The sequence below is a fragment of the Myotis lucifugus genome, unplaced genomic scaffold (genome assembly GCF_000147115.1).
Source record: "Myotis lucifugus unplaced genomic scaffold, Myoluc2.0 scaffold_65, whole genome shotgun sequence".
Classification (NCBI taxonomy): domain Eukaryota; kingdom Metazoa; phylum Chordata; class Mammalia; order Chiroptera; family Vespertilionidae; genus Myotis; species Myotis lucifugus.
In genome coordinates this window covers 190,170-203,750 of record NW_005871113.1, presented here as the reverse complement: position 1 = coordinate 203,750, position 13,581 = coordinate 190,170, and the positions used below count along the sequence as shown (strand labels likewise).

General features: G+C 41.8%; 1 protein-coding gene and 1 non-coding gene across 2 annotated transcripts in view; both read right to left on the bottom strand.

The window, feature by feature from the left end:
- RGL1 (ral guanine nucleotide dissociation stimulator like 1) overlaps window positions 1-13,581 on the bottom strand; it is a 151,478-nt gene that overhangs the window by 120,746 nt on the left and 17,151 nt on the right. The gene's annotated exons all lie outside the window — the stretch shown is intronic.
- LOC111826289 lies at window positions 6,330-6,436 on the bottom strand. Its single transcript, XR_002829572.1, has one exon. It is a non-coding gene; the product is annotated as a U6 spliceosomal RNA (small nuclear RNA).

Below are 13,581 nucleotides of genomic sequence, written 5' to 3'. Positions count from 1 at the left end.
TGAGTGAAGCAATACTAGACTGCAGAAAGTTTTTTCATTAAGGCAAAAGAAAAGGAAGAAAGGAGGGAGGGAGGGAGGGAGGGAGGGAGGGAGGGAGGGAGGGAGGGAGGAAGGAAGGAAGGAAGGAAGGAAGGAAGGAAGGAAGGAAGGAAGGGAGGAAAAGAGAGAGAAAGGAAGAAAGAAAAGAAAGGAAAGGAAAGGAAAAGAAAAAAGAGAGAAAAGAAAAGAAAAAGGAATTGCTCAGAGGCTGTACCAGAACCTATGCCCGGGTATGAACCCTGGTCCGCATCATCATTCTACACACAGGCAATTACTCTGGACTCTTACTACCCATTACAAACCATAGGTCATCCCACAGTACCTGGCCATGGTGGGAGGGAAGGCAGAAAAGGGTTTTGCTGGGACTGAGTGAGAGGAAAGTGGGCGGGTGAGTTTTTGTGAGTTGTCACCATCTCCAGTTGTCTGTACTGTAGGGACACAGCAGGATAATAGCCACAGGGGGGAAAGCCGTTCATGGAGAGCGTGCCAGAGGGAGTTTTGTCATAACAGAAAGATCTGCTCTCAGGACAAAAGATTATGGGCATTTTTAGACTCCATGTTAATAAATCAACAGCACGGTACCAGAGGATAATGGAATCACATTATGGAATTCCATGCCAATTACAAAACCCTGAGGGCTCATGTCTTTTACACTATTCACCCTTAAATGAGTTTAATCGCCTTTTGTTTTGTTTTTAAAGATCTCTCACAATTGCCATGGTAAGGCAAAGGTAGGCCCTGGTTAATAATAAATATATCACGAGCTGTTTGAAAAGCTAGAGAATCAAGTGTTCTGATGTTCCCAGGAAGGCAGAATAATGACACAGTCCATCAAGGAAAAACAAAAGGGCATTAGGACACTTGAGGACATCTTGGAGTCACGCAGCCATGGTCTCCTCACCCAACCAGAACCTCCAGGGCTCAGTAACTGTGGAGACAGGAAGACCAGATCCTTCTGTGAGCACCAGGACAAGGGCCCCAGAGTCCTGAGGAAAACCATGTGGAAGCCCAACTCCCTGCTTTGTAAGTCATCCTCAGGCCCCCAGGCCACCCCTGGAGAACCTATTCAGTGACTCTGAAGACCACAAGATGTACCCATGGATTAATTTCACCATCGCTGCAAATTTGAAGATGACTGAAGATTTTCTACTTCGGGGATATCAAGTCGTTTATTTGCCCTCACCCCTTCCAGGAAGCCTTCCTGGACAGGGAAGCTAATAACTTCTCCCTGGCTGGCCACCTGGTGGGGAAAGAGAAAAGAACAGACTTGGAGCAGACCCAGCTTCAAATCCACACTCACATGAAGGCAGAACTTTAGCTCTACTTCCTTGGGCGTTAATTTCCTCGTCAGCAAGGTGGGACCAACATCTACCTCATGGCGTTTGAACACGATTAAATGAAATACGTTTGCAAGCCTTCTAGCACATGGTAAGTGACCAAAAAGAGTTCCACTCCCTTATTATTGTACTTCCTCCCAAACTGTATTTTCCCAGACTCACTGAAGTTCTGTATGCATGCCATGTAGGGAAATCTAAAATGATGTCTTCTCGCTGAAGTTATCATTTCAGAGAGGTTTTCCCAAGAATAATTACTTGTATTTATACCTGGTAAAGAATGTGATTTTGTCCAAATGCTGATAAAAAAAGAAAAAAGGCTGGTTGTTGGTTTTTTGTTGTTATTGTTAATCCTCTCCTGAGCATATTTTTCCACTAATTTTTAGAGAGAGTGGAAGGGAGGGGGAGAGACAAAGAGAGAGAAACATCAATGTGAGAGAGACACATCGATTGGTGGCCTCCTGCACATGCTCCCACCGGGGCGGGGACAAGATCCCAACAGAGGTACCTGCCATGCCCTTGTGCTCTTGACCAAAATTGAACCTGCAACCCTTCAGTCCATGGGCTGATGCTTTATCCACTGAGCAAAACTGGCTAGGGTGAAAAAAGGCTGGTTTTATGCTAGATAGAGCAATCTAGTGTTGCAGTTGATAATTCTTAAAATATTTATTTTTAAATATTTCACCTGCAGGCAGCTCTGTCAGTGTTACCTTCTTACACACACCTTTGGGTGAAATACTCCTAGTCATAATGTGGGAAGGATAAACCAACAAGTCATTTATAACTAAGTTTGAATTTATTTACCAGATTAGTGTACCCATGACCTAGCATGATCCTAAGATAACAAGTCAAGTTTTATTAAAAGGAGATCAATAATGTTTTATAGTTTTTAGTGTACAAGTCTTTGATCTCCTTGGTTAAGTTACTCCTAAGTATTTTATTCTTTGGGATTTTCTTAATTTCATTTTCATTGTTAGTGTACAGAAATGCAATTGCTTTTTATATATTGATTTTATAGCCTAAATCTCCATCAATAGATGAATGCATTTAAAAAATGTGGTATATACATACAATGGAATATTATTCAGCCTCAAAAAACAAGGGCATCCTGTCATATGTGACAACACAGATGAACCTTGAGACATTATGCTAAGTTAAATGAGCCAATCACAGGACAGAACTGCATAATTCCATTTATATGAGGTATCTATAGCATTCAAACTCATAGAAGCAGAAAGTAGAATGGTAGTTGCCAGGGAAAGGAGGGGAGGGGAAATGAGTTGCTGTTCAATTCATATCAAGTTTTAGTTATGCAAGATGGAAAAATTATAGAGATCTACTGTACATCATCGTAGTTAATAATAAAGCACCTAAAAGAGTACTTGGAATGTCAGAGGCCTTGAATAAAAACATATCTCCTCCCCCCCACCCCTACATCCTCCCATTCTTTCCCTTTAATGTAAATCTGTGTTCATTTACTGCTCTTGGTTTGCAATCTGCCGGTTGTTTACATGTTTGCTTGGGTAATAGCTTGGACTGCATAACAGAAAAGAGTGGGCAGTGTAAGAATAATGGCTATTGTACTTGGATATATAGGGTGAAAAACTTGTCTTTTTTTTTTTTTAATTGACTTCAGAGAGGATGGGAGAGAGAGACATCAATGATGAGAGAGAAAAATTGATCAGCTGCCTCCTGCATGCCCCCTACTGGGGACAGAGCCCACAACCAGGGCCCTTGACCAGAATCAAACCCGGGATGTTTCAGTCCACGGGCTGACACTCTATCCACTGAGCCAAGCCAGCTGGGGCTGAAAAACTTGTCTTGAAGACAGCATTTCAGCATGGGATGGTAAGAAATGGGAAGGCCTTGGTTCTGTCCTCAAACTCATTGCTGGACTATAATGTCCTATGCCCAATGAAAAGTTTGGAGAACGGTCCTAAGAGATCAATAATAATAACACTAACAGCAACAGCCTCAGCAGCGAGGTGAAGAAAGCTAAATACGTGAGAGGTCAGGATGTCCCCTCCACACCTTCGGGCTGCTGAGTGCCTGTTGCCTCTACATGCCTGCAGCCTTACCTAAAGTGATGAGTCTGAAAACCTTTCCCACTTTTGAATGGAATTGATAATAACCATTTGGCAACATTTTATTCAGAAACTATACCTTCAGCTATCTGTATGTCCCTAAAAAACTTTCGATGGAGAACATAAGCAAATAAATGTTGCTTTTTTACTCCTTTACCCAACAATATTCAGGTATTGTCAAAAGGCAAACTACTGTTCTTCAGGCCTATGGGCTATGTTGCTCACCAATGTACTTCATGTTCTGCTCCCCACTATCAGCTGGGCAGCCTGCTGGAGTGGTTTCTAGCTATGCTGACTGGGGTTGCCCTGTGTACCCACTCTTCTTTTAAATTTTCAACCTTGCATTGCAAAGATCAAAGATCCAGTCATGTTTGGTTAAAGATGAACAGTCCTCACCCTGGCCAGGTGGCTCAGTTGGTTGGAGTGTTGTCTCATACACCAAGAGGCTGCAGGTTCAATTTCCGATCAGGGCACATACCTAGGTTACAGTTTCTATCCCCAGTCGGGGCATGTATGGGAGGCAACCGATCAATATTTCTCTCTCACATTGATGTTTTGTTTTTTCTTTCTTTCTTTCCTTCTTTCTTTCTTCCTTCCTTTCTTTTTTTTCTTTTTTTCTTCCTTTCTCGCAAATCAATAAAAAATATCCTCGGGTGAGGATAAAAAAAAAATGTACAGTCCTCTAAACACTCTTTAAGCAATAGGGAGTTGCTTCTATTTTCTGAGGGACCAAAGTAATTTTATTAATTATCACAGAGATACTCTAAGGTATAAATTAAAATCTCAATGCTGTTATTAAGTTCTATTTAAGGAAGCAACTCACAAGCCAATGTTAGATGCACCTACTACAACTAAAGAAGAGGCTGCCCTGGGTAGAAAGTGGAGAAGGAGGAAACATAAACATAGCCCTGACAGATGGCAGGCCGAAAGCAGGGGACTCCCCTGGTCATGATGACAAACATTTTACCAATAGTTGGTGGTTACTTTTAATTGTTGATGATGCTCCCCTGAGGAGGAAGTTGGTTACTGGAATACTATGTGTAACTTGGACTAATGAGTATTATTCCTCATCTAATTATAGATTTCTGTAAAAGAAAAAGGACAGCTAGAAATCTGTTCCTTTGATTGAAAACATATAATAGTCAGCTCAGACATGAGGCCAGGTCTGTGTTATATATAATAAAACATTCTGCAAAATGGAAGATAGGGACCTGATGCCATGAAGACTGACCAAAATTACAGAAGGACGCACTGGGCAATTAGCCAAATCATATGTTGTTTTGGGGCTAAAGGAACCTACTTTTTCCATAATAATGGTATGAAAATGGTACTGAAAATCCAAATAAGTTAGAACCACTATAAGTTAGAGACTAAGCGTGGTGGCTTTGAGTCCTAGATGCATCACTTCTCTCTGAGATGAGGTGTCTAACATCTCTAAGCCTATAAAAAATAGGGATACAAACACCTTGGCTCATAGTGAGAATTAAATAAGATAATCCACACCAAACCCTTAGCACAGTATCTGGCACCATGGTTACAACTCAATGTTGTCTAGTAGTAGTAGTCATCGTCATCATCGCCTTGAACATATCCGGCTCCCCCCATCACAGAGCCTTTACACATGTGATTCTCCCGTTTGGGGACATCCCTCCCTCTTCCCTTCTCCCACCCTAAGATGTGCTCTCATGGCACCATGTTCCTCTCTTCGTACCTCTATCACAGTTGTAATTTTACATTTAATTGTATGATTATTTGGTAAATGTCTGTTCCCCCAAACCCTGCAAAGACAGAGGAAATGTCTGGTTTTTTTTCTCACCACTGTATTCTAGCAGCTCGCACAGTGCCTAACACAGAATAGATGCTCAACAACTATTTGATTGACAGCTAAGTATGTAGATAAATGCCATGCTATAAATTCAGTAAGTGCTTAGTGATTGTTGTTGAGTCATATAAATGAATCACTCAATATTGTCTCCACCTCTAAGTTGCTTATACTCTAAAAGTAGAGAAAGGACATAAAGAGCATAAGTGAAAAATGGACTTTGCAAATCCACAGATCAGAGAGTACAGATTAGGAAAGCCGGCAGACTGTGCAATGTGTCACCCAGAGGACACAGAAAATTGGTCAGGAGGCACTCACTCTTAAAGGACTTGCAGATAATTACAGCCTTTAGCAAGGCTGTGTCAGCTACAGCCTCTAAAGAAAAAGAAATATGGACTGGGAGGAAGAGAGGGAGGTCTTCCAGGGGAGAGGATGGCAGGTCCAAAGATGATATTTGGTTGGAGAAGTGGCTCATACACGCCAAGGAAATGAGTTTGGATAAAGTAGTTGGTTGGTGGAGATTCTTGAATTTTTCTTAAGAGGACATTGAGATGATAAAGCAGAGTGTGAATAAGATGATTCTAATAATTTCCCATAGGTTGGCTTAGAGCAGGGATCCTCAAACTTTTTAAACAGGGGGCCAGTTCACTGTCCCTCAGACCGTTGGAGGGCCGGACTATAGTTTAAAAAAAAACTATGAACAAATTCCTATGCACACTGCACATATCTTATTTTGAAGTAAAAAAACAAAACGGGAACAAATACAATATTTGTATTTGCATGTGGCCCGCGGGCTGTAGTTTGAGGACCCCTGGCTTAGAGGGAAGAAAGCATGGAGGTAGAGTGAACTGACAGGAAGCTGTTGAAGTAGTGGACATGCCAAATATTTAACACCTAGGTTGAGACAATATTTGAAATAAAGAAATGAATCTCAGTGATTTTTTTTTTGAAAAATTGATGTTGCAACCTGATGATAGGCAGCATATTTGCAAGTAAATAGAAGGGGAAAGAAAAAAACCCTACAAGGTTTTTTGTTGTTTTTTTCTTTAAAAAAATATGGAACACTTCACGAATTTGCGTGTCATCCTTGCGCAGGACCCATGCTAATCTTCTCTGTATCATTCCAATTTTAGTATATGTGTTACCGAAGCGAGCACAACCTACAAGGTTTTAAGGCTGAGACACTGGGATTGAAGTGGGGACATGAAAATAAGGAGAAAGGGGGGAGGGGGATTTTCTGCTTTGGGGAAAAAAAATTACAAGTTCAGTTCTAAGGAGAAAGAAAATAGAGATATTGAAGAGTGATCAGAAGGAAAGATGAAGACTAGAAATGAAGAACATTAGTTGCAAGTTGGTATGTATAAAAGGAAGTTGTTTGAAACCATAAATCATATGATCCCTTCTCAGGGGAAGAGAAACAGAGTCTCTAGGCACCCACAGATGAAGACCAAACAAAATTAAGGAGAGAGAAGAGCATGAGGAAAAGAAGAACACAGAGGGCTTGAGTTGTGGAAATGAACTCGGAAAGGAAAGCTCATGCCATTAAAAGTTCTCCAACGCTAAAATCAGTCTTGGGATATAGTCAGTGGACTTTAGAATACTGAAAAGGATAAGCTTTACCTTGTGTTGCTATCACAAGAAATTATACATACTTCAAGAGGACTTCCCCTGTTTAAAAGCATAAAAAAGTTTTTTTTAAAAATTATGGCTAGTTATTCTATTCGATGACAATCTTCAATAAAATGTAACCAAAGTTAATTGAAAGCCTTAGTGTGGTCAGTTACATAACACCAGAATTGCTGAATAGCTTAAATGCAGTGTTTTCCCAGAAATATTTGTCTTTTGGATGAAACCATGAATGGAAAGTTTCTGCCTTAAAGGAGAAGTTTTGAGAAGGTGGAGAGAAAAGAAAAACATATATAATGGAAATATAATTATAACAATAATTAACCAAAATGCTACAAATATTGGTAACTATTCACACAGGGACAAGCAAAACAGAAAGAAGAGTGAACTTTACCACTTTAGAGAGTTGATTGTTGGTTGTATATCATGTCTTCTTAAAAATCAGAAAAAATCTCATATAATGCCTTTGCCAGGAACAATATTAGACAGATCTTTGGTTCTTCTGATTTTCTTGTTCAACTGGCAGAATCAACTCAGACGAATTCATACTGATCCTGTTTTGTCTAAGACGTAAAGTGAGGTCTGTAGAATGAAAACGTGTTTAGTTTGGGGCTGGAGAAGGGATGTGTCATGACTTTGGTTTGTTCAGCTTCTTCTAGTTAGGCAAATAGCTGCTGCTCTGGAAAGCTACACAGAGATCTCACTTCCACCCTGGCTTTTCTGCCCTTCCCCTCCAAGGGGAGGGAGGGAGGGAGGGAGATATATTTTTTTAAATTGTGAGATGGATTGACTCCATCGAAGAAGCCAATAGGCAGCATATTGGATATTAATTATCACAGAGCATATTAATTATCACAGAGATACTCTAAGGTATAAATTAAAATCTCAATGCTGTTATTAAGTTCTATTTAAGGAAGCAACTCACAAGCCAATGTTAGATGCACCTCAACAGCAGGGCTGTTGAGGACAGGACATTGTGGGAGGGGAGAACTGATGGAGTTGGGTGGCCTTCATCTCAAACCTTAATCATAAAATCTAATGATTTCTCTCCAGAATATCATAAACCCAACAAAAAAGCATTGTAAAGAAATGATGGTGCAATCTTAAGTTATATGGCCACCTTATAACAAAATAAGTAGTATATTTTTTCTTATAGCCACATAGGTAATGTGTTTAACATTATTCAAAGGAATTTCTCTCCTATAACTTGCCAGGATGTCCTGCTGTGACGTTCATGTGTCCCGTGCCTGAGGAAACCACACCACCCTTGGTTGAAATGAAGGCTGCACGAGCTTAGCACGAGGACCAGCTGGTATTCTTGGCATACATACCCTACTCAGGCTAAGTTTTTAGTCTTCCCCACCCGAAAAGGCTTAGGGGTCAAGTGGGGATTGGGAAATCAGCGGAAAACCCCTCAATGTGATTAGTTCTATAAATTTATAGCAGACTCAAGATGCCCTAAGGAGGTCCAAAAGGCCTAGAATCAGTTCCAGGTACCAAAAAGAAATTAAATTCGCTTTGGGTGTAGGTTCCAAAGATTTCAAAACAAAATTAGACCTGCTAGGATTTTGGCATGACACTTAACCATGTGGACAAGGATATCGTCCTTGGATGGTGGAGCAGCAAGATAGACAGAGCCTGGCCATGGCCATCATCTCACAGAACAAAGCTGCCATATACCAGCTTGGACTGCCTGTCTCTGGACCATTTCATGAGAGAGAGAAATAGAATTCCTTCTTGTTTACATTGTAGTGAAATGGGCTCTCTCTGTTACATACAGCCAAATCTATATCCCCGTTAATACATCTGTTAAATGGAACAGAAATCAGTAAAGGTAAGAGAGTCACTTTAGCCAAAGACTAGATCATAACTCTGAAATTTACTCTGATGTATTCTGAATCTGAAATTATTCTAGGCTCTGAAAAAGAGTTCTTTACCTACTTATTATTGACTCAATGAATATACAGTAAATATTTGCTGAGTGTCCACTATATATATCAGGCACTGTGCTAGGCTATACAGAAATAAATTTTGACAAGACAGTTGTGGTGCTAACAGATTAGAGAGAGAAACAGACAAAACATGTACATTACAGTATCATAAATGCTGAGAGAAAGGTTGCTATTGGAGTATACAAGCTGAGCCTATAGGATTCAGGAATGCTTCCCAGAGAGAATAATCTTGAAAGTGAGTTCTGAAAGATGTGATGGAATTAAAAATAGCACAGGGAGGGGTTGGGGGTGAGGGGCAAGCAACCAGGCAGAGGGAACAGAATAGGGGAAAGCCCAGGACTCAGAGGGATCACAGATTGAACAGACTCCTGGGCATGGCCCACTAGCTCACCAAACATACCGCTCTGACTCCAGGCAACCCTGTGAATGAGTGAGATGCCCAATGTCCTGTCCTCAACAGCCCTGCTCAGCTCCTGTAGCCTCAGGCCTATCGCTTCTTCGATGGAGTCAATCCATCTCATATTTGGTCTTCCCTTTTCCTACTGCCTTCTGTTTCCCCAGGATTATTGTCTTTTCCAAAGAACCCTACCTTCTTATGTGTCTGAAGTAGGACAGCTTCAGTTTTGTCAGTTTAGCTCCAGGACCTACTAGTTCTTCTGTCTGGCGGTCCAGGGTATCCATAGAGCTCTCCTCCAACACCGTATTTCATATGAATCCATTTTTTTCCTATCAGCCTCTTCATTGTCCAACTTTCACATCCTTACATAGTAATTGGGAATAGGCTGGTACTGTATGTTTTTTCCCCAAAAAAGAAGTTAGTACTATATCTTCACTTTGTGAGTACTAATTTGTCATAATAGTATAATATACTAACTGGATATATGTCCCTTGGACACATGAAGTATGCTTTTGTTTTGTTTTATGTAATCCCATTATCCCATAACTAATCCTCTGTGAAGGCTCAGATAAATAAATGACTATTTTAATGACTTTAACAGAGCACATCCTATGTGTGAGGCACTGACCTGCACGGTACATACTGTTCCTGGGTCCAAAGTAAGGGAGGCAAAGAAGGAAATGAACAAAGTAAGCAGGCAAGAGGGAAGAGCATTATTGTGGGCTTCTACGGAACCAGCCAGACTCTAAATTCCAAACCAGATTGTGAGTGTTTCAATTGGTCCCACTTAGAATGGCCATCCTAGCACATCCCAGGTAAGAGTCTGGCACTTGTTGGGGGCAGGATGGGAGGCCTTCTCTCATGTCCCACCTTGGAAATACTCAATGTTAGTGCTATCCCTGGCCAGGGAACAGGAGAGAAGACCAGAGAGTGGGATCTCTTTGGGGGGTGGGGGCAGGGAGGGAAGCAATTTTAGAGATACTAAATGCTGTGAGCCACCTGAAGGAGACTTAAGTATGAACAGAATTTCAAGGCAATGGGGAAGGGTTCAGGGAAGCTGGGTAAGAGAAAAGAGCGATCCAAGCAGAGGGAAAGGCATGAGCCCAAGCATAGAGGTCAAATGCAAGATCATCATAGACCAGGCCAAGGGAAGGCAGCCGTCCAGAGAGAATGATCTGCCTGGACACAGGCCACTGTACCTGTTGCTCACTCTTACACCAGGGTATTCCATGAGTCATATCGATGGAAATATATAACTTCACCCAGTGTAGACTAGCCAAGTTCCTCTGCACTAGAGTGGTTTGAGATCTACCCACCCCGCTTGAGGGAGGTCAGAATTAGGTATAATTTAGCTACCACAGCATGACTATCACCTATGTGCAGGTATGCATATTTTTGTGTTGGTAAATACTAACACTTTCTGTCACTTTACAAAGTAACTCTACATATATTAGTTCCCTTAATCTTCACAACGGCTCCAAAAGTAGAGGTATTATTATCTCCACTCAAAGTTCCAGATTACAAAGACAATGTGAAGGAGCCAGGTCTTAGACCCAAGTCTTTTGACTCCAAATACCTTGCTGTTTTGTCCATAGAACATCTATTTACATCTTTGCTGTTGCTTAATTATTTAGGACTTAAAGCACCTTATGAGCACATGAGCTCTTCATACCCATTTGGAATCAGGGGTGCATTCGCACAGAATTATGCTGTCCATACTGGCTCTTTCCTGAGTGACTTGTCCTTTTCATTCCCACTATCCCGGTTCAGGTTCATATTCCCTGGCACGATGGCTCCATTCATTCATGTGTACAATCACGTAGGCAACCACTATGCTTCAGGTACAGTGCTAGGTGCTGGGGATCAATACAGAGCCTCAGCTGTCAAAGAACTTACAGTGTAGGGAGGAGAGACATGAGTAAATCGGACCGTTAGAAGAATGTGAGACTATTCAATGGAGCAGCCACATGGCGGGGCCCCTAGCATCACAGACAAGCACCGAATCCAGAGTCAAGGAGTCGGGAAAGTCTACAGCTGAGACTGTAATGGAAAGCCAAAGTTAGCAAATAAAAAGGGTCAGGAAAAGGAATGGCATGAGCAGAGGCATGGGTGTCAAAGAAAGCAAAGCAGTTTCACAGCGAGAACTGGGTATAGTTTGATATGCCTGAAGGATGAGTGCAGTGGGAAGGGCTGTGGAGAGCTGAGGTAAGCGTCAGATTACAAAGAGGTTGGGAGCCATGTTAAAGAATCTGGATTTTATCCAGTGCAGTGGAGACCATAAAGGGGTTTCATGTAGAGTTACATGAGAAGACTTGCATTTTTAAGAGATCTGACTGTGTCATGGAGAAAGGATTGGAGCAATACTGCTCCCATAGGAATATCATCTGAGCCATTTATGTAATTTCAACTTTTCTAGCTGCCAAATTTAAAAAGTAAAAATAAACAGATAAAATTAACATTTTATTAGTTAACTAATATTACCAATGTTAATAATATAGTTTAACTCATAGTATTAGAAAGAGGTACAGCCCTAGCCGGTTTGGCTCAGTGGATTGACCGTCGGCCTGTGGATGAAGGGTCCTGGGTTCGATTCCAGTCAAGGGCACACACTTCCAGTTGTAGGCTCGATACCCAATCCATGCAGGAGGCAACCAATCTATGTGTCTCTCTCACATCGATGTTCTCTCTCTCTGTCTCTCCCCCTCCCTTCCACTCTCTCTAAAAATCAATGGAAAATATCTTCAGGTGAAGATTAACCAAAAAAAAGACAGATGAAAGAAAGAAAGAAAGAAAGAAAGAAAGAAAGAAAGAAAGAAAGAAAGAAAGGGGAAAGAAAGAAAGGAAAGGAAAGGAAAGGAGGGAGGGAGGGAGGGAGGGAGGGAGAGAGATGTGAACACATTGGAGAAGTATTCAGGAAAGGGAATAGTAGAAATATATTACAAATGAACTCTAGTTCATTTTACACACTAGGGTCAAACTAGGGTCGAACTAATCTTGCTGAAATATACCTGTGATTAAGATACTCCCTTACTTTAATTTTTCCTTTTTTTTTTTTTTGTCTTTTGCCTTTTGCCTTTTCCTACCAAATAAAGCCCAAGCTCTTCAGCCAGCATTGAGCTGAGCCTTTTCTCCAGTGTTTGCATCCTCCCATCCACACAGCTGGGCCTCTCTCTCCACTCCCACCTGCAGAGACGTCCCAACATCCAAGACAGGCATAACCTTACACAGAAGGAATGAGAAGACCTCAGCTCAGCACTCTGGGATGTAGCGTCAACCGTTCCTACTGCTAGTCAGGCCCCGTGTTCCAGGTCTAACTCCTGGCTTGGAACTCTGCCCGGTCCCTCTGGGGTGGGGGCCCTGCTTCTTGCTTTCCATTCCTTTCTTTCCTCCTTCCAGAGCTTGGAAATCTGCCCATGAACCTGAGCTCAGTGGCTGGAGCCTGCTGACTGCTGACCGACTTTCTTATTCCCTTATTTCTGATTACATTTCTCAGTGCCACCTGTCCTAGATTGCCCAGTACCAGTACCTCCAAACCTGAGACTTGTCTCCCACCTTCCAACACCACCTACTTGCCTTGGCCTGCCTCTGTTTCCGTAGACCTCTGCATATCACTTCTAATGCCTTGTCTGCCACCTAGACTTCCTCGTAGCTCTTGTCCCGTCCCCATGGGCAGATCTAGCCAGTCTGCCCTGTCTTTTGCAGGGAACCAGGCCATTTCTAACAGTGTCTTGAGCTATGACAATTGACATTCAATGCCCCGCAGATTAGAGCCCCACCCACCAGGAACACTTTCTCACTAGGCTTGTGTACACTTGACTCCAGTCAAAATAATCTCACTGTTGTTTGCCAGCCATGCCCCACACCTACAGACCTCTCGGATTTATTCCTGTTAACCGCTCACCTGAAAAAGGCTTTATCCCATTCCATCCCCCACTTGCTGAGGAATTCTTAATAAAGAATAAGCCCCCAAATATGACAATCCAAATCTCTTCCCAACCCTGACTGGAAATTACATCTCCTTCCTCTGAAGTCCTGTGGCTCGCTATCTGGACTCCCATTATGGATTTTATTGCCTTTTTATTTTAAATGTCTTATCTCTCTAAGTATATACTAGAGTAAGTAAACATTTTGGAAATAAAATGCATATCTGATTACTTAGCAAAGAAAACTAGGTAGGGAAGAGGGAAAGAGAGACTTGGCCCAATTTCACAACATGAGTAATGGTCCATCAAGATTATAACTGAACAAGATCATACTGTTAAGTGCCTGCTTTGCATCCTTAATCAAATCATTCCTGAAACATGGGGGGTAAGGGCCCTGTCCCAAT